Consider the following 22,052-nt stretch of genomic DNA (forward strand, 5'->3'; position numbering starts at 1 on the left):
GAAACAGAACGGTTGATGGGGATGGTTTCCTCATCAGATGAGGGGGATTCTCCTGATTCTCCGCTTTCACCTGCAGTGGCAGCAAGGATAGGATGGACTGGTGCTAGAGGGTATATAACATAAAAATGCTAAATTTTTGTTTTTTGCTGGTTGTTGCGATAATGGCAGTGATAATTGCATCCTTGAACGTCCGTTCGATTGGAGCTAGGAGTAGGAGGGCTGTAATTTTTAATTTTTTTACACATTTGAAATCAAGATATTATTTGTCTGCAAGAATGTGGAATAAAGTTTCCACCTGGAAAAAGTGAGTGGAAGGGGGAGGCAATATGGTCTCCAGCCGGTGACAATAAAAATTGCGGTGTGGGCATTTTAGTTAAAAACAACAAAATCAAGGTGGTTGATTATAAAATTTTGGTTCCAGGTAGATGCCTGGTTGCTACGTTGGAAATAGCAAATTTTTGTTTTAGAGTGATAAATGTTTACGCTCCAGCAGGGAGACCGGAGAGAATAAGCTTCTTGCAAAACCTACAGATGTATTTGACAGGAAGAATCCCAACAATGGTGGTGGGGGATTTTAATACTGTAAGGGAATGCTCTGATAGAGTGGGTGGAGGTGGTTGAAGCTTGGATGGATCAAGCACCCTTTTGAACAATATTATTTTAGATTTTGAGTTACGAGATGTGGGAAAAAGTATAGGTTTAGCAGAGGATAAATTTACTTTCTTCTCGGAAACTGGGAAAACTAAATCACGGATAGATTTAGTATTGTGTTCAAAGACTTTGATATACAAAGATTTTGTTTCCTTTGATGCCCTTTTCTCAGATCATAGAGGGATACAAGCTGCTTTTTTGTTGGAAAGCTCGGTCAAACTCGGTAGAGGGTTGTGGAAACTAAACAACCTTCTATTAGAGGAGGAGGAAATTAAAATGGACTTCTCTCGGTTTTATAAACATCTAACACAAAGGAAGAGCAACTTTGTGTGCTTACTGGAATGGTGGGATTGGACCAAACGCAGAGTGGGCCAGTTTTTCAAAGCATGGGGAAGGAGGAGGGCAAGACAAAAGAAAGAGGTTTATGAGAAATTGGGATGGAGGTTGAAGACTCTACAGTTGCTAAAAGAAATGGATAAGGATGTGGAGGAAGATCTAAGACTGGTGAAAGAAGAGAGGAAAGTGTTCATGAATGAAAAAGGGAAAAGTATTGTCTTCCAGGAAAAAATCCAACACATGGAAAAAGATGAGAAGTGCACAAGATATTTCTTCAAGAAAATGTGTGGAAAAAAAGATGTGTTGGCATCAGTAAATATGGAAGGTAGGAAGGCGGAAGGTGAGGAGGTAATAAAGGAAGTGGAACGCTTCTTTAGAACCCAATTTAAAGGGTATGAGGTAGAGGAGGAGGAAGAAATGAAGACTTATTGTGAGGTGTTGGACACAAGTTTAGGAAGAGAGGAAAAGGAGTGGCTGGAGAGAGAAGTAGATGATGTTGAAATTAAAGAGGCCTTTGCAGGAATGTCCAAAAATAAGACACCTGGGTGCGATGGCCTGGCAGCAGAATATTACTTAGCCCTTTGGGAAATCATTGGCCCGTATGTCTGTAAAGTCTTTAAGGAGGTGTTTGGCGAGAAAAGGTTATCAGACTCAATGAAAGAGGGAGTAATATCGTTATTACATAAAAAAGGAGATAAAGGAGACTTGAGGAACTGGAGGCCGATAACCCTCTTAAATGTCGACTATAAGGTCATAGCCAAGGTGGTGGCAAACAGACTAAAAGAAGTACTGGGCAAGGTGATAGGACCATGGCAGACTTGTGCCTTGCAGGGGAGGAAAATTACCGACAATTTAATTTTGTTAAGAGATATTATTTCGTATGTTGGGAAAAATCAGAGACCATTGGTGGTGGAATCCCTAGATTTGGAAAAGGCTTATGATCGAGTATCGCACGTCTTCATGGGTCAGGCGATGGCAAGGCTGGGAATTCCGGTAAACCTACTAAAGGTAATTGAATGTTTCTATGACGGTATCAGAAGTCGAGTGCTGGTGAATGGTGTATTGAGTAAACCTTTCCCAATAAAATCCCGAGTAAGACAGGGGTGCCCACTGTAACCTCTTACATTCATCTGTACAATAGAACCATTATTAAAGAGCATTCAAAAAGAGAAAATATGCAAAGGTTTTTCCGTTCCAGGAGGAGGCGGTAGAGTGGTTAAGACCATGGCCTACATGGATGATGTAGTGGTGGTGGGTTCATCCCAAAGAGAGGTAGATAGAACTTGCTTAGTAACCAACCTATATTGTATGGCCTCTAAGATGAGGGTCAATTGGAACAAAAGTGGGCTGTGTAACCTGTTCACCGAAATATGTTTAAAGAGTGACAAGTTGGAAATCAAAAAAGAAATAAAAATCTTGGGTATCATCTTTGACAAAACCTTGAAAGGAAAACAGTCCTATGAGGAGCTGCTTGGAAAAGTCAAAAGAAAGATAGATTTCTGGATATTAAGAGACCTGACCTTGAGAGGCAAAGTTTTGGTGTTAAGAGCAGTGGTGTTACCTTTGGTACTGTACACAGCAGTGATTATCCCCATGGGGAAAATATGGACAATAAAATTGAACAAAATTCTGTTCTCTTTCCTTTGGGGCTCCAAAATGGAGTGCATTGCGCGAGAAGTGGTTAAGAAACCATGCCGTTTTGGGGGTTTGAATTTCCCGGACCTAGCTAAGTTTACCAATATGCATTATTGGTTGGTAGTCTTTAATGCATTAACGGCAGAAGGAAGGACAGCGGAGATGATGAGGTATATGGGAGGATGGACCTTCAGAAGATTGGGATGGTGTGGCGTAGACTTGGGGAAACCCCTGTTTATCCCATCTAGTCATTATAAAATCCTGGATAAATAAGCACGGAGTATGGATTACAAGAGTTGGGATTGGATGGAGGAAACAAAAAAAGCTCAAGGAAAGTATCTTTAAAGGAGGTATTGTTGCCAATATCCGTGGTCTGAGGTCTTCAGAGGCAGTCAAGATCTGGAATGCCTTAGAAATGGAAGGTGTTACCAATAGACAAAAGGGATGTGACCTGGCTGGCATTACAGGAAGGGTTGTCAACCAGAGTTTTCCTGAAAAATAGAGATCTGACCCGATCGGATAGGTGCCATAGAGCAGGATGTGGAGGAGAGGAAAACGTTAGACATGTTTTTTGGGATTGTGAATATGCCAAAAAAGTGAGTATGTTTTTTCGATTTTTTGAATTATGTGTGTAAGAGCAAAATTACATACATGAGTTTGCTAACCGGTGTCGGATTAGGGAAGGTGGAAGGTAAAGATTTGAGTTGGTTGTGGTGTTTTATTTTTAAGGAGGTCCTATGGGACATGAGAAACCAACTCGTGATAAGGAAGGAAGAGTTGGAGGTTGAACAATGTTGCAAAACAATATTAACAAAATTACATACGGCCTTTTTGTACGATGTGAAGGTGTTGGGGGAAGTGAAGAGTAGACGGATCTGGATAAGAGGAAGGTGGAATGAGTTTGTAAGGGTAGGTGTAGGTTGAGACATGAGTGGTTAGAGTAGGTGTAATTGTGTTGACGTCTGAGGATGGAAGGAAGTAAGTGGTCTTTTTTGAAAGTAGAGGGTGAGGGGGACACTAGGTGATGAATGAACGTACATCGGTGATTTTGAGTTTTGGGTGTGGGAATTAAAGATTAGCTTACCCTTTGTTATGATTTCAAAGGTAAGGATGTGTAGAAATTAGGTAGAGATGGAAAAGTCTGTGATTTATTGTCATGGACGACCTTCCGTTGTCAGGAGAATCCGTTCCCGGCGCGTGCGCATTGGTGCACGCTTGCCCGCGCGTTGGAACGCACTTGCGTGCATGCGCGCGCGCCAGTGGCGCGCGTACGGGTGCGCGCGCACGTTGACAGTGTTTTTAGCGCCAAGGATTCCCTATATAAACAACCTGATCCCTCACCAACTTGCTGTCCTGTCTACAGCGTTTCCCTGGATAATCTGCACCTGTGTATTTGCTGTTCCTGATTACCTGACCCGGCTTCCTCTGACCTCCGCACCTGCTTAACCCCTGGCTCTGACTTTGCTCGCCTGTTATACCGACCCGGCCTGAACCTTGACTACCCCTTTTGGACTTTGCTTTGGCTCTGATCTGCTCATTTGTGTTGACCCGGCTTGCCTGACCTGTTGCTTCCTGCTCCACAAGTGCCTCCGTTGCTTCCAGCCTGCTGCCAGCTTCCTGCCAGGACCTCAGTGCTTCATCCTGCTTTTGCTTCCAGCAAAAAAAAAATATCTGTTCTTATCAGTTTAATATCTGATACGTCCCCTATCTGGGGACCATATATTAAATGGATTTTTAGAACAGGGAGATGGAAGAAGAGCTTGCTCTGTCCACTCCACGCATCAACCTGGTATTGCAGTACCTCCAGGACCGGTGCACCCCTCTCTTACGCAGTGTAAAAAAATAGATTTAAATGGAAAATCATCCAACTTGTTTGTCTTGTGTCTTTCTTGTTGCTGACAATGTGTCTTGCTTAAACTCGGTTCCTTGCAATAAACTGGCATTTAACCCTTGTGTCTTTGTCTTCATTGCTTCTTGTCACTTTCTTGGGGGGAAGGAAGAAGTTTTTTTGCTGCTCACCAAATGACATTACACTATGAAGTTACCTATTCAGCAACACCTAGATTTAGTCAGGGCATCCAATTTTCGACAAGTCAGCTAGTCTTCTACTCCTCGCTCGCTCTCTCATAAGGCCTAAAATGAAGCCTTCAATAAGCACTGACCACCCTGCTGTCAAACAATGGGGCTGAATTTGCTCCATTGCTGCTGTGCCTTGCTGCATGCATCAGCTAGCTTGAAAAGCCAGCTGTGGCAAGGGTATTTTATTTCTATCTGGAGGATCCCTTAGTCTTTGACTCCCTCTAGTGGCCCTCGATTTTCATCCACGTTATGTTAACTACGTCCACGTTATGTTAACTAGGAGGCCGGCACATGCAAATGATTTCCCTCTTTGAACGTGCACGAGGAGCAACGAGAAGCACCTGAATCTGTGCAATTCTTACTTTGGGATGACTGAAGGTCACGACTGGGCTCCAGCAGTGTTGGGCAGGTGTCAGAAAAGTGTGGTTTGGTCAGTAGACAGGGGATTAGGCCTGTAGGCCAGCGACGCCCGTCCAGCTGTGGATTCACACCTCCGGACAGCCTAGACTGGGGGGGAGGGCGATTGCCGGGTACAGGCAAACGGGCAACTCTCAGCGAGTCCTCCGGTGGGGCCAGAAAGCCGCTCGCTCGGAACAGAGAATAATTGGGTTATCGCTTCTTGGCCTTTTGGCTAAGATCAGGTGTAGTCTCGACTGCCTGATTCTTGGTCAAGAGGTGTCTGGGGTACATGCTAGCCAACTAGTAGATGACTACTTGAGACCACATGTTCAAAACCTAGTATCCTATTTACAGGGTACCAGTGACCTCTTGAGAGCTCTTGACGTCCTTAATGTCCCGGAGGGGTCATAGCTGGTCTCATTGGACGTGGAGGCTCTTTACAATTCGATCCCCCATTGTTTGGGGGTAAAGGTTGTGGAGGGCTTAATTTCTGAGGGCTCTGACGTTTCCTCTGGAAATAATCATTTTATTTTGAGTTTACTGGATTTTGTATTGTCTAACAATATCTTCCTGTATGGCAGCTCCCACTACCTCCAGGTACAGGGCGTGGCAATGGGAACCAAGTGTGGCCCCACATACGCCAACCTGTACCTGGGGGGGGGGGTGGGAGCAGACCCTTTTCCATCGGGAGGACATGCAGACCTACATGGACCATATACCCTTATGGAGAAGGTTCATCGATGATATCTTCTTCATTTGGACCGGGCCCTATGTTGAACTCCTTAAATTTATTGATAGCCTAAAAATCAATAAATATAATTTACATTTCACTTTTGAAACCAGTCTTACTAATCTTAACTTTCTTGATCTAAAAATCAATGTTGACAAAAATGGCAATGTGGGTACTTCATTGTTTCGTAAACCAATTGCTGGCAATTCGTTGCTGCATGCTGAAAGCTCTCACCCAGGGCCTTTGATATCCAGCATACCATATGGCCAATATTTACGGCTACGCCGTAATTGTAGCGATGACCTCACTTTTGAAACTGAGGCCAAAGCTTTACAATCCAGATTTTTGAACAGGGGATACAGCAACACCTGTTTAAAAAAGGCCTATGTGCGAGCAAAGAAGCATGAGCGCAAATCGCTCCTCTATGATACCAGAATTAAAAAGGAGAGCCCGGGGATCAGGTTGATTACCCGTTATTCGGGGCATCACCAGAAACTGCGAGGGATTCTCCAAAAATATTGGCATCTCCTGTTGGGTGATGATACAGTTGCAAAACATAAAATCTTTCCCCGAGATTACATTCAAGAGATCCCAATCTCTACGTGATAAATTAGTGCATAGTCACCATTGCTCAAGAACTGTATCTAAGAAAGGACCAGGGGGCACTCATCCGTGCCACAATTGTCTTTTTTGTGGATACATCCACTCTGCGACCTCGATATTGTTGCCGAGTGGGCGTATCCACAAACCTTCATTTTCTGTTACCTGCCAATCCGTTGGAATTGTCTAGATTATGATATGCGAATGTAGATCATTCTACATAGGCAAAACAAAGCGTCCCTTCTTTCACAGGATTAGGGATCGTGTTAATTTAATCACCAAAAAAAAAGATGGAAAGTCCCATTAGCCTTCACATGGGCATCCATCATAATTTCAACAGTATGAAAATGAATTTTTTTACCTTGGAGCACATCCCCCCTGGTGAAAGAGGCGGGGATTTCGATAAAATATTATTACAGCGGGAGGCTAGGTGGATTCACTTATTATCCGCTTTGCATTACCCCGGTTTGAACGAGGCTTTTAGCTTCAAACCTTTTTTTTGAGTCATTGTCATATCATTGTTATTTTAATGTCTCTTTCTCCTTCTTCATTTTTCTTATTTTCCTTTTTTTTTGTATTGTCTTAGTTATGTTGCCTAATAAGTATTATGTTCATTTAATATTGTGGGTTCTGTTTGCCTTGTCAATATTGTTATTATGCACAATGTATCAGCCAATAATGTCATTGTTAACAAGGAGTCAACAATTCCCATTTTTATTTTGCAGCAGGGGGCGCAAACTCAACCGGTCTTCACAGACTGATTTATACATTCAAGTGCTTTAAACATTTGGGATTCTTTTTCCGCTATAGCTGATTGGAGAGTCGCTTTTCACGAATTGATGTGCATATATGATGTCATCTTCTGTCCCCTAATTTAACCATAGGGACATGTAGGACCACTATGTTATGCCAAGGTGGCTGGATCCCTTTGCATTAGTGGTCCTAATTATTTACCCCCCGTTTCTGTCTTCACCTTGTCCCCCCGCTCTCTTTAAGTCAGCTGTTTGATATTCGCCGAGCCGCCGCTTTTTGCGGCAGTTGGTATTCATACAATAGCAAGTATGGGAAAATGTCCCATATCCAATATGGCGGCGCGTCATTCGACGCATGCCGTTTTTTCCCGTTTTTTTTTTTATTGATTTTCTCTTTCAATCCATTGCAGTTAGTTCTAAACACTCCTGAAGAAGCTCAAAAGAGCGAAACATGTTGAGCGAACTAAAACTGCAACAAGTTGTTCTACGATACTGAAGTCTGTCTATGTTCTAAACTTCAGCAGGTCTTGTTTTTTCAAATTATTTATTTAATATTTGTATGATAAAATGTATTAAAAATCTTTTCTATTTTTTCAAACTATTGTGTCCTTCACGATTTATCAGCACCGTCTTATAATCCCAGGGTCTCCAGGTACCCAATTCCCCCTTTTATTCATTCATATATTTCATGGGATGAGGTGCTTTCAAATTTGAGGATCTGCTTATACATACAACAATATTGGGGTACCCGGAGGTCGGCCTTGGGGGGATCGTTCTCTTCAGAGAGCCCCCCCTTGCTGCTATTGGCCCGAGGCTTAGTCCCCAGACAACGAGTTGCGATCCCCTACTTACTTCCCTTTGTGAGATGTGGAGTAGACCCTAGGTGAACATGGTGTTAACACCTGACGCATCAAATACAGTCCGGCTGTCGGTTGCTGAGGAGAAGAGGGACGATGTTGGTTTGCACCATGTTCAGAAGCGCGTCATCTAGGAGTTATTGGGCATGGCTCGAGAGAGTATGTTTTGCGTTCAGTGCTTTCCTTCCACTGGTGTTTATGATGTCACCTTTTGGGAGAAAGTTAACTTGCAGACATGTTGGTTACGGCAGGCGGAGAAGCAGGGCGATCCATTGCTGGAAGGCATAACTTTTCACTGTGCGGAGAGCAAGTTGCAGATACCGGTTGTGGTCCATATGTACAACCCTTTCGTGAGGAATGAGGAGATTGTGGCCTTTTTGGCCATGTACTGCGATTCCGTTTCTGCTGGCCAAAAACAGTCTAACATCTTTGGTACCTTTAATGGGAAACGCAAGTTTTGGGTCCAGCAGAAACGGGATCCAGATGGAATTGGAGGGGTAAGGTACCCACCCCAAACTTTTTCTATTGGGTCCAATCGTGGGTATCTTTGGTACCCAGGGCAACCTACATTTTGCCGTCTCTGTTATTCTTTTGGGCACACTAGGGAGGAGTGTGAGACTGGCGAGATGTGCCGGAATTGTTTTAAACCTGGCAATAAAACCACAGGCTGTGGGGAGGGCAGGAAGTGCCATATTTGTGGTAGCCGGGAGCATCTTGCCCGGAAATGCCCGAAGGTGGCCTGGGGGAGTCAGCCAGGCCAGCAGTCAGGCCCACAGGAGAAAGATGCTGGAGGTACAGAGTCGCTGGAGAGTGGGGGAGGCAGAGCCTCCTATGCTGATGCAGTGAAGGGCAATAACATCATTGCCCCTCCCCCCGTGGTAGATCCGGTCCGTACTGAGGATCTTCCTAGCAAGCCTCTTGATGCTGCCGTGGGGGACGCACACTCCCGTGGAGCTCAGTGTGCGCCTGAGGTCCTGGCAGCGGAGGGTGAGCAGGAAAGGGAGGTAGGGGAGGGGGCAGGCCCAAGTACTAAACCTGTACAAGAGGAGATGGATCTCAGCCGTGACACCTTGAAGCGCAAGAAAGACCAGTCTGCTTTATCTCCCTCACAGATTATCGAGGACTCCAGTGACATGGGCTCTCCGAAGGAGGACGTGGCAGCTGACTCCGACTCGGGCCAGTCCTATATCAGCGTGGACAAAGTGCAACATCTGCAAGATGTGACCGGCTACCGCAGATCAAGCAAGGGCAAAAAGAAGGCGGAGGTAAAAAAAAGCGGGGGGTGCTATTGTGAAGACGCAGAGTTCTAAGGTGGGCAAGAAGAGGTGACGGTCAATTTTCTTTTTTGTGTTGGACCGATATACCATCTAAACCCCCTTTAGATGAAATTAAGGGTCTCTTCACTCAATGTTCGTAGTATAAGATCTGCGTACAGGAGGGCAGCTATTTTCCAGCTTTTTGCTGCCCTGCCCTGTGATATTTTATGCCTACAGGAGTGTAACTTGAGTGAGGAGCCCTGGGCTGCTGGTTGGACCCAGGGACCTGCTGTGTGGTCCTTGAATAATAGAAAGAGTGGCGGGGTGTGTGTGCTCTTCAAAAATAACAACTTCAAGATCCGAAGAGTTGTACATGTGGACCAGGGCCGATGTGTGCTGTTTTTTTTTTAGTTCGGGGGTATGATTTTTCGCATTTTTTGTGTGTATGGTGCCGCTGCTAAAAATGAAAGGCTTGCTCTTTTTGACAAACTGAAATTATTTTTGGGGGGAGGGAACCTACTTTTTTGGTTAGGGATTTTTAACTGTATTATTAGGGATGGGGATAGAGTGAGTAGTGGTGGGGTTGGTGGTGGTGGTAGCACAATGGATAAGTCGGGGAAGGAGCTTGGGGATATTGTTAAATTGTTCAATTTAGTGGATGCTGGGTGTGATGGGGGGTCAACTTTTTTTTAGTGCTAATGGGAAGGTATCCTCACAGATTGATTTTTGTTTTTTTATCTAGGAATGTGAAAAAAGAAAAGAAAATTTTAATATTGAGAAGATGCCTTTCACGGATCATGGTAGGATTGATTGTGGAGTAAGTATATGTGCTGAAGCTACTCCTTGCTCGCTCTCTCTCTCCTAAGGCCCAAAATGAAGCCTTCAATAAGCACTGACCACCCTGCTGTCAAACAAGGGGGCTGAATTTGCTCCATTGCTGCTGTGCCTTGCTGCATGCATCAGCTAGCTTGAAAAGTCAGCTGTGGCAAGGGTTTTTTATTTTTATCTGGAGGATCCCTTAGTCTTTGACTCCCTCTAGTGGCCCTCGATTTTCGTCCACGTTATGTTAACTACGTCCACGTTATGTTAACTAGGAGGCCGGCACATGCAAATCATTTCCCTCATTGAACGTGCACGAGGAGCAACGAGAAGCACCTGAATCTGTGCAATTCTTATTTTGGGATGACTAAAGGTCATGTCTGGGCTCCAGCAGTGTTGGGCAGGTGTCAGAAAAGTGTGGATTGTCCAGTAGACAGGGGATTAGGCCTGTAGGCCAGCGACGCCCGTCTGGCTGTGGATTCACACCTCCGGACAGCCTAGACTTGGGGGGGGGAAGGGCGATTGCCGGGTACAGGCAAATGGGCAACTCTCAGCGAGCCCTCCGGTGGGGCAAGAAAGCCGCTCGCTCGGAACAGAGAATAATTGGGTTATCGCTTCTCGGCCTTTTGGCTAAGATCAAGTGTAGTCTCCACTGCCTGATTCTTAGTCAAGAGGTGTCTGGGGTACCCGGAGGTCGGCCTTGGGGGGATCGTTCTTAGGAGAGCCTCCCCTTGCTGCTATTGGCCCGAGGCTTAGTCCCCAGACAACGGGTTGCGATCGCCTCTCCCTGCCATCCATGTGGTGGGGGTGGGATCGGTGAGCGAGAGGATGATTGGGCCTCCTAATGCACCCAATACTTTAAGACTGGCCGTGTCTAAAACGTGAAGCTGTTGGTTTGCATTTTGTCCAGAAGAAGTTGAACAAGGAACTTTTTGGGATGCCGAGAGAAAGCATTTTCTGCGTGCAGTGTTTCCCCACCACCGGTTTGTATGACGTTACATTCTGGAAGAAGAAAGATCTGCAGACATGCCTGCTTCGGAAGGGAGAGAAGGAGGGCCATGAACTATTGGACGGGATCATGTTCCTGTCAAGTGAGACGACTGTGCGGCTCCCCATCACGGTACACATGTACAATCCCTTTGTGAAGAATGGGGAGATCGCTGCCTTTTTACTACGGTACTGCGAGTCAGTTTCTGCGGGCGTGAAACTGACGAATGTTTTGGGTACCTTTAATGGGCAGCGAAGATTCTGGGTCACCTTCCGGGCGGACAAGGAAGGCATCGGTGGCGTCCGGCACACCCACAGTCCTTCTCCATTGGGCGCAATCGCGGATACCTGTGGTACCCTGGCCAGCCACTGTTCTGCAGGCAGTGTTTTGCCTTCGGACACACCAAAGACCAGTGCGAGGCCGGGTTGACCTGCCGGAACTGCTTCAAGCAGGGTCACGGGGCGAGCCAGTGTCCAGAGGGTAATAGCTGCCACATCTGTGGGAGCTGAACCCACCTGGCCAGGCAGTGCCCGAAGGTTTCAAAACCTACAACACCGGAACTGTCCACAGCCGTGGTGGCGGAAGTAAGAGCGGTGGAGGCTCCAGAAGCGGTTGTGGACAGACGGGCACTGTCCTATGCAGATGTGGCCAGAGGTGGTCCTCCGGCTGCCGCGGTGAACTCCGGCGACCAGACCACAGGGCTGCCTGAGGAAGTAGGGGTGCGGGCTGCCTGCCCCCCTATGGAGGGTGAGCCAGGTCCCTCCCCTCTGGACGCCGTGGGGGAGGAAGGGACCTCTTCTCTTCCCGAGAGGAGCGTCCCTGACAACCTCATGGCCAAGGGGGAGGCGGAGGGGAGCGGTATGGAGTCGGAGGACCCAGAGGTGGAGGGGATGGAAGTGGGGCAGCCTTCCTTGAAGAGGAAGATGGAGGGAGCCGACGGCCCTACTTCCTCCCAGGACATTGGCTCTTTTCCAGACTCCCCGGGCCCCGGGTCATCTGAAGCAGTGGTTGACTCGGACTCCTCACAAGCACCATCATATGTGAGCACTGGTCAGGTGTCCAGCCTGCAGGACGTGATGGGGTACTGCAGGTCCGACCCCGGGGAGAAGGGTAATGGAGAAGGAGGAGAAGAAGACCGGGGGGGCAAGTCCTGGATCAGGGGTGAGCCACCGGACCCGGAACAGAACTGGTAAGGCCGGGAAAAAGAAAAAATTCCTGACAGGAGTATGATCCCTATCTAATTTTTTATGGCCTTACGGGTATCTTCCCTCAATTGCAGAAGTATTGGGACGTCCTGTAGGCGGGCAGCAGTATTTAAGGTCTTGTCCGGCTATGCTGCTGACATTTTCTGCCTACAGGACTGCAATTTGAGGGAAGACCCGCCCACCGCAAAGTGGGATCAGGGGGTTGCGGTGTGGTCCTTTGGCCGAAGCAGGTGTACGGGTGTGGGGGTACTTTTTAAAAATAGAAGGATTAAGTTTTTAAGGAAGGTGGAGGTGGGGAGGTGTTTGTGTGTTTTTTTAGAATATGGGGGTGTTTGTTTTAAGTTGTTTTGCGTGTACGCACCTGTGGAGAAGAAAGGAAGGCTGGACCGGTGGGAGAAAATGAAGTTTTTTTTAGGGGGGAGGGATCCGGTTATTATGTGTGGTGATTTTAATTATATTATACGTAGTGGGGATAGGTGTGGGGGTGGTGGTGGTGGGGATATTGACAAATCGGGAAAGGAGTTGGGTGAGATTGTGCGGTTATTTGGTTTAAGGGGTGAGGATGGTGGGTCTACTTTTTTTTTAGTGATAAAGGCACTGTACAGTCACGAATTGATTTTTGTTTTAAAAAATTTGCAGGCAGAAGATTTTACCATCACACGGGAGCCTTTCTCGGACCATGGTAGGATCGAATGTGTTGTGAGTATGGATCCAGAGGCAACGTATGGTAAAGGTGTGTGGAAGTTGAATGTGGAGTTGTTGGAAGATGAGAGCGTGAAAAGAGAGTATGGTGAGTTTTTTGTAAAAGTGAAGAGGAATGATATTTTAAGTGTGATTGAGTGGTGGGAGTGGGTGAAAGTGCAGACAGAGGTTTTTGTGAGAAAGGGATGTGAGATTGCGAGGAAAGAGCGTGAGGTGTATGAATGCTGGCTGAAGAGGTTGGAATACTTGGAGGAGCTGAGAGAATGGGGTGAGGATGTGGGGTGTGATTTGGTGGAAGCAAGAAGGAAGTTGAGAGTGTTTATGGAGGTTTTGATTGGGTGGATTACGTGTTTGTATAGAGGTATGGTAAGTAAGGTGTTGCTGAATGGATGGCTGACCAATGACATTAGCATTGGGTCAGGAGTGAGACAGGGATGCCCGTTGTCGCCTGTTTTGTTTGTTTGTGTAATTGAGCCGTTGTTGAGGATGTTGGCAAAAGATAAGTGTGTGAGGGGAGTGGAGGTTCCTGGGAGTGGGGGTAGAGTATTGAAGGTGATTGGATATATGGAAGATGTTACTGTGGTTTGCAAGGATATGGTAGGGTTAAGAAGGGTGAAACTACTGATTGAGATTTTTTGTATGGCAAGTGGGTTTTGTGTGAATATGGAAAAGAGTGCAAGTTGTTTGGGGTGTGGGGAACAGTTGAACAATGTGGTTGGAAGTTTTGTGTTGGAGGTTTGAGGATTTTGGGTGTGAAGTTTGATGGAGATTTGTATGGGAGAGAGAGTTGGCAGGATGTTTTGGCGAGAGTGAAAAAGAAAACAGATTTTTGGTCTCTAAGGACTTAATTTCCCATTCATCGTTGAATGGGAAAGTGTTGGTGGTGAAAGCTGTGTTGATGCCAAATTTTGTTGTTTTTGTATTATGTGTTTCCAGCGCCTGATAGAGTGATGAAGCAGATTGTGAGAGTGTGTTTTTCGTTTTTTTGGTCGTCACGGATGGAGAAGTTGAAGAGAGAGAAAGTGATGAAAAATGCAATGAATGGTGGGAAAGGAATGGTGAGTATTGAGAAGTTTCTGGTGGTGAAGTATGTAAGCATGTGTGTGAGATTAAGTGAGAAAGAGAATATTGCAGGATGTATGGTGAGATATGCTGGTGGGAGTGTGTTGCGGAAATGTAAGTTGTGTGTGGTTGATTTGAGGAAGCCTGTATGTTTTGTTGCGCCTTGGTTTTATGTGAGGATTGATAGGTGTATGAGGAGGTATGATTTGCGAGATGTGACGCGGGATAAATGGTGTGAGAGTAAGAAAATTGTGCAGTTGTTGAAAGAGAGGGAGGAAGTGGAAGGAATAGGTGGTTTGAGAGTTGCTTATTTGTAAGAAAGTCTGGAAGAATGTGTGTTGTAAGGGAGTGGATAATAGGCAGAAATATATTGCATGGATGGGGGTGCATGGGTGTCTGCCTACGAGAGAGTTTCAGAGGAGGAGAAGGTTTGTTGATAGTGAGGTGTGTCCGAGGAGTGGGTGTGGGGGGATTGAGAGAGTGATACATGTGTTTTGGGAGTGCCGGTATGCTAGGAAAATATGGAGTAGGATGGAGAAGATGGTGAAGGGATTGACTGGTGTGGATGTTTTAACATATGAGATGGTGTTGTATGGTTTGTGTGATCTAACGAGGAATGAGGAGAGATTGTTGTGGATAGTGGTGAATTGTGTTAAGGAATGTTTGTGGGATGTACGTAATATCTTTGTAAGGGGGGGAACTAATGCGCAAAACCACTCTAACCCAGGGCACTAAAACCTAATATTAATATATGAATAAAAACGATAAATAAAATATATGATGTATACTATAAAGGCAGCAGCCACTACTGAAAGATGCTCACGCACCAGCAATAGTATAAAATGAGGGGGGTGTAATGGCGCTTGCCACTAATAAGCAAATGATTAATAATGAGCACAAAATTAATGATCAGTAAAAAATGTGTTTCACTCCTTATTCCTTGAAAAAAACTCCAAAAATCAATAACAATGATGAGAAGGATGAATACCGTGAAAAATAATGAAAAATATATGATTGACTAAAAACCATTTCGGTCATCAGACACTTTTCCAAAATAGATATCCCAAATTAATAATGTATTAAAGTGAGAAAATGAATCCTTCAGTGAATAAATAGTGACAACAAACATCCAGTGTATATAATAAATAAAAAAATTGCAAGAAAAAATGCAATAAAATAAATGTATCAAAAAAAGTCCATGTGCACAATCCCTGTGCTAAAAATAAATGTTCAATCAAAATAACAGTGCTTCAGTAATTTTTGAAACACCACACACTGTTTGAAAACAACAATAATCCAAATAATACAGTGTTTCCAAAGTGCAAATGTGCTTGAATGATAGCTGTAATCCACCGTACAATCATTAAATGTAACTGTGCAGAACCAACACCAGTGTATGGTAGTACAAGCCTCTCACCTTAGGAAAGGCTATAATGAGCCTATAATGATTGCTGAAAAGCCCAGCAGATATCCCTGCAGATCAATGCTTCTAGGACAGATTTTTCTCCACACTCCCAGCTGCAGCTCTCACAGGTCCCAGCCAGAACGCTCCCAGCATGGATGGCACTCAATAAAACACATATGATATCCCCATAGTGTAGTATGCAAACATAAGGTTTTAATGAGCAAAAGGAAATGCACTCACATTTAGAACGATTAAAAAAACATCAGGCAGCATGTAGCTGACAGGCGTGTGTCTCTGAGTAGTCTCCGTTCTCGGCCGCGAACGGAGATGACGTCACCGACGGCTCTCCTGAATCTTGACGCGTTGCGTGGCAGCCCGACGCCACTTAATCATAAATCTAAGATTTTTTGATACATTTATTTTATTGCATTTTTTCTTGCAATTTTTTACGTAATATCTTTGTTTTTAGGCAAGAGATTGTGAAAGTGAGGGAATGTGTGGCCATGGTCCGAGGAAGGATTTTTAATTATGTATATTTTGATTTTAAGAGATTGGGTGAGGGTGATGCACGGAGGTTGTGGAAAATTGATATGTGGAAGCAATGGTGTATATAATGTGTGTTTTTTTGTGTTCGGGATTATGTTTTTGATGTTTTGATGAAATTAACTTTTTTTTGTCTTTCAGGGTGAGTGCAGGTGGTGGTGAAGGGAAAGTGTGGAGCAAGCGTTGAGGAGTGATTTTTGTTTGTGTAGGGATAGGGTTGAGGGACAGAACATTGTAGGGGTAGTTTTTTGAGATATTATATTTTTGTACTATTTGATGGGTGGAAGGGTTTTTTTTTTAAAATGTTTTCTTGTTTTCATTATCGTTATTGTATTTTTTGATGATGTATGCTTTGTTTTTGTCATTTACCTTTGGGGTTTTGTGGGAGGGTTATGTGGGAGGGTTTTGTGGGTGGGTTTTGGGAGGGATGTGGGTGTTGTATGTTAATATTGTCAACTTTTTGTATTGTGGAAATATTGTGTTTTCTTTTGTATTGTAAAAAATATTGTAAAGTTGTTGTTTTTTATTATTATTTCTTGTTTTTAATTGTTTGTACAATATGTTGTACATATTTTTTTTTGTCTTTGTCAATGTTTACTTTGTATTTTATTTATGAAAGCCACAGGCTTTTCAATAGAAAAAATCTGTTCTTATCAGTTTAATATCTGATATGTCCCCTATCTGGGGACCTTATATTAAAATGGATTTTTAGAACAGGGAGATGGAAGAAAAGCTTGTTCTGTCCACTCCATGCATCGACCTGGTATTGCAGTACCTCCAGGACCGGTGCACCCCTCTCTTACGCAATTTAAAAAAAACTGAATTGAATGGAAAAATCATCCTTTGCTTGCTTGTACATTGTGTCTTGCTCACAATGTTTGTTGATTTTTCTGCTTGTTCCTCACAAAGCTGTTAACCTTCTTTTTGCAATAAACTTGCATTTAACCCTTGTGTCTTTGTGTTCATTGCTTCTTGTCACTTTCTTGGGGAAAGGAAGAGTTTTAGCTGCTCACCAAATAACAGTGTATGAAGTTACCTATTCAGTAATACCTAGATTTAGCCAGTGCATACATTTCGACAAGACAGCTAATGTTCCACCAATTTCTCTCCTAAGGCCCAAAATGAAGCCTTTGCTAGCAGTGACACTTTGGATGGAGAGTCCATGTCAAACAAGGGGGTTGACTTTGCTCCATTTCTGTCCCTTGCTGCAGCAGCTAGCTTGAAAAGTCAACTGAGGCAAGGCTTTTTTCTTTATATCTGGAGGATTCCTTAGCCTGCGTCTCCCTCTAGTGGCTCTCATTTTTCATCCTTGTTTATGTTAACTAGGAGGCGGCCCCATGTAAATGATTTCCCTCGTTAGACGTGCACGAGGAGCGCCAGAATCTGTGCAATTGTTGCTCTGGGATGACAAATTGACACCTTAAAAAAGGTCAGAATGGGCTTCAGCAGTGTAGGGCAGGTGTCAGAAAAGTGTGGATTGGCCAGCAGACAAGGATTAGGCCTCTAGCCCAGCGATGCCCGTCTGCTTGTGGATTTACACCTCCGGACAGCCTAGACTGGGGGGAAGAGTAAGGGCTGGGCACAGGCAGACGGGCACCTCTCAGCGAGCCCTCTGTTTAGGCCGGGAAGCCACTCACTCGGAACAGAGAATAATTGGGTTATCGCTTCTCGGCCTTTTGGCAAAGATCCACGTACATCAGCGCATATATAGACCGGCGTAGCGCATCTCATTTCCGTTACGCCGTTATGCTCAACTTGGAGAGGCAAGTACCGTATCCTGATAGTATTTCCGCACAACGTTGCACCGGCGCAAAGTAAATTTCGAAGCGTAACCCGGCGTAATTGAAAGTGGGAAGGAAGTGGGCATGTTCCATTGAAATGAGCAGCGACCCCATGCAAATGAAGGGCCGGCCGGACTGCGCATGCGCATGACGCTGTCTATGGTCAGCGCCTCTCTGCACATGCTCAGAACTCGGCCCGGCGTAATCAGTGAGATAGGAACTAGGCCCGGCGTAATTAGTGAGATACGCCCAGGGCATAAATAGGCCCAGACATACGCGCGTCCATTGCAAAAGTACATCAATTTGTTTCCCCCCCAGAAGCAAGGTGCTTTTGTTCCATTGTCTGTTGGTGTTTGTATTGGTGTTTTTTTTTGGAGCGTGTGTTTTTTGGAAAGTGTTTTTTGGAGTAATGTCAGCGAGGAAGAGGAAGCTGTACTACTCCCTGCGGGAGAAGGCCTTCATTACCAGGGCCATGACCCAATATGATTGGTTTCTCCATGGCCCTGAAAGTGTGAACACCACCCTGGCCAGGAGGAGGGAGATCCTGCATATTATTGCAGATGATATCAATGCGTTGGGGGATGAGACCAGGACCCCCAATGATATCTTAAAAAAGATTAATGATCTCCGCCTCGTGGTTAGAGGTAAGCTGGCAAAGATTTGCGCTCATGCCAGGGGCACTGGAGGGGGAACAGCAACTGCTATCAGGCTCACTGATGAGGAGCATGTGGTTGCCCAGTGCCTCCACAGGCATCAAGTGGAGGGAGTGCCTGGATTTGACTCCATTGAGGAGGTCTTGAGGACAGGTAAGTGTTTTTTTTCTTCTATCTGGTGTGTAGCATGTGTGGGGGGGAAGGGAATATGTGACAAGTGTCTGGATCCTCCAACCTGTGAATGTTTTGTGTCATCCACAGATGTGCAGGAGGGTGCTGGGCCATCTGGCCAGTCCGCACCATCCCCCGGACATGAGTCTGATGCAGACCCCCAGGCAAGCCAGGAGTCCTCTGAGGAGGGGGGTGACCACAGCTCTCCTCATGAGGAGGCTGAGGAGGAGGAGGTGATGTCTGGGAATGATGTCACGCTCCATTTGGAGGAGTCTAGCCCTGGTGCTGGCACCAGTCAGGCCTCGATCAGGGCTAGCCCCTCCCACTCCTCCCCCAACAGGGCTACCCCCCCCCAAGGGTCTCCCCCCCTTCTAGGCCCCAAGCCTCATCAGGAGGCAGGAAGGTGACCCGGAAGACAAGGGGGGTGGCAGAGGTTCTGCCTGAAAATCTACGGAGGGACGAGGCCCGTCAGACCCCCATCTGGGTCAGGTTACCAAGACTTTTGACCGCATGGAGGACAGCCTGGCCTCCATAAAGGAGTCTGTGCAGGACATGGGTTGCAACTCCCTGGCTCCGATTACCTGCTTCAATGACCTGCAGACCACCACAGCAGGCGTGGGTCAGGAGGTGTGCATCCTGACCGAGGCTGTCCGGGCAAACACGGCTACCCTCAATGTGGGCCTCACCCGCATCGCCCTGGCGTGGAGGGCAGGCCGCCAGGTGGGCAGAGACCAGGGGATGCTCCTCCTTCCCCTGATTTCCCCCCCATGAGTCTCCCCTGAAGAGCCAGGGCCGTGGCCGCCCCAGGCGTGGGCCACGCCAGCGCCGTTAGTTTTTTTTTGTATTTTTTTTTACTCAGGTGATGAGTGTTTTATGTTTCTTTGTTATTTTACTGTGATTATGATTTGTTTTATTTTTGTGTAGCCCAGGCAGGCTACAGTGTGAATGATGTATGATTGTGGGGGTGACATTCCTGCCGGAAAAGGGGTGTCACCCTCGGTTGTGGTGGAGAAGGGATCCCCAGGACCAGGGAGAAGTGATCCCCAGGTCTGTGTGAATGGTGTATGAATTGTACAGTGACATAATTGGAGCCTTGGCGTGGCGTTGCTGCTCACAAGTCCTGCATGGTGGACTTGTGCTTATCCAATTTAATAAGGGTGTGTGTGCGCTAGGGACCATAGTGGTGTGCATGCGTGCATTCTCCTTGTGCCATGATTAATGTGTGTGTTTAACGTGCAACGATGCCTACTGTGAGGCATCTCCTGACTGCTGCTCCCTCAGAAGACAGGGTATCCTCAGTTAGGGGGGGGAATGTCTGGTTGGGGGATCAGATCATCACGTATGTCAATCTCCATGCCCCTTCTCACGGCGAAGTTGTGCAGCATGCAACATGCCCCGATGATCTGGCACACAAAGTTTGGGGAATACAACAGGGTCCCCCTAGACTTATCCAGGCATCGGAAACGGGACTTCAGGGAGGCCAAAGGTGCGTTCCACCACTCCACGGGTACGTATGTGTGTGTCAGGGTACTAGCTCCATCTCTGACAGATTCCCGCACATGCCCAGTAGAATGACATTTCGGCGCATGCCTGTGCGTGGTTTGCGCGCACGCATGCGCGGTACGGCAGCGCGCCGTGTGCGTGGAAGCGCGCACGTGCACGTATGCGGCAACCCTGGGGCCAATCAGAGGCCGGACATTCCTATTTAAACCAGCAGCCTTCCCTGAACAGGTTGCTGGTTTGTCTTCAGCTCCTATGTGTTTACCTGTTGCCGTACCTGCCTGTTTTGACCCGGAATTCCTGACGACTCTCCTCTCACCTGGAACCTCTGACCCTTTGGCTAACGTTACCTGGATTGCTGTTATCTCCTGCCCCTTGACCTTGGCTTGCTCTCATGAACTCCCTCTGAACTCTCCTGCCCTTGACCCTCGGCTTGTGACTCGGATTTGCCCTCATCTCCTGTGGACCCTACCAGACTCACCTACCAGTTCCTGCCTGACCAACGCTTGTCTCCAGTCTTCTGCACCTGCCCTGCTTCTGTCAGCTGCACCAAGTCTTCCTGCCAGCTCCCGGCGCCGGTGCCTCCTTGTGCCGTCCCTCCTCTGTCCCAACTCCAGGGAGTGGTCTGCACAGGGTCGCAAAGGTGAGCCGCCCTCAGCATCTCGGTCTCGGTGAGTACAGGTTCTGACAGTACAAACCAGCCAGATGTCTGAGACCGACAGGGCGCGCTCACCCTTTGAGACGCTGTGCCAACAGGTCTCCGCCTTAACAGAGGCAGTCCAGAAGCTTCAGGAAGGCTACCTCCAGATTGATGGCCGCCTCCAACAACTGGCCGGTTCCCCAGGTCCATCCACTGCGGCCCTAGCCTCTTCACCCGGACCTTCTGCTGCCCAAGCTCCTGCAAGCCCTGCCATGATGGGGAGTAATCCCGAACCCCGGGTCTCCATGCCCGAGCGATTCTCAGGCGACCGCCGGAAATATCGGGCTTTCAAGAATGCCTGTTCCCTTTACCTGGCCTTGCAACCTAGAACTTTTGCGACCGAAGCGGTTAAGGTTGGATTCGTAATCTCTCTCCTTTCTGAGGAGCCTCAAGCATGGGCACACTGCTTAATGGAACAACGCAGTCCAATACTTGACTCTATGGACACCTTCTTCACCCACATGGGGAAATTATACGACGACCCCCTACGTGCAGCCACCGCAGAGGGTACTCTGCACAGCTTAAATCAAGGGAGACGGCCGGTGGAAGACTACACCGCCGAATTTAGAAAGTGGTCTGCTGACACAGGCTGGAATGAGTTGGCCCTCAGGTACCAATACCGCCAGGGCCTCTCTGAGAACCTAAAGGATGAGCTTGCAAGGTCGGCACCCCCTGCCTCTCTGGAGGATTTAATCCAAACCGCCACTCAGCTGGATAGGCGCCTTCGAGAACGTCGTATGGAGAGGTTCCAGTCCAACCGGCCTAACTGGGTTCCACCAAGATATGCTCCAGTACCTCCGCCTCACCCAGCTCCACCAAACACCTCATTACCCGACCCAGAGCCGATGCAGCTTGGTATAGTACGGGCCCCTCTGACTCCAGAAGAAAGACTCCGGAGGCGTCAATCTAACCTCTGTCTGTACTGCGGAGCCGCCGGACACTTTTTGCGCACTTGCCCAGTAAGGCCTTGTAAGTCGAAACCTCCATCTGCTATCAATTTCCCTGTTACCAGTTTGCCTCAGACTTATGTTATCCTCTTTCTTTCCCTACAGCTCCCGGAAGGGGCAACACGTCTGCCGGCGATAATTGATTCCGGGGCCTGCAGCTGCTTCTTGGACTCATCCTTGGCCCAAAAGCTGCGTATCCCCTGCCGTACCAAGGATTTTCAGCTGCAAGTTCATCTGGCTGATGGCTCTCTTCCCCGTTCCGGATTGATTACCCAGGAAAC

General features: G+C 46.8%; 2 non-coding genes across 2 annotated transcripts; both read left to right on the forward strand.

Moving 5' to 3' along the window:
* The first annotated feature begins 4,260 nt into the window (after positions 1-4,260).
* On the forward strand, positions 4,261-4,445 carry LOC120938561. Its single transcript, XR_005749134.1, has one exon. It is a non-coding gene; the product is annotated as a U2 spliceosomal RNA (small nuclear RNA).
* A 12,182-nt stretch (positions 4,446-16,627) lies between these two features.
* Positions 16,628-16,816, forward strand: LOC120938613. The gene has a single exon (XR_005749170.1). It is a non-coding gene; the product is annotated as a U2 spliceosomal RNA (small nuclear RNA).
* The last annotated feature ends 5,236 nt before the right edge of the window (positions 16,817-22,052 follow it).

Source organism: Rana temporaria, chromosome 4, assembly GCF_905171775.1.
Source record: "Rana temporaria chromosome 4, aRanTem1.1, whole genome shotgun sequence".
In the NCBI taxonomy this organism is placed as follows: domain Eukaryota; kingdom Metazoa; phylum Chordata; class Amphibia; order Anura; family Ranidae; genus Rana; species Rana temporaria.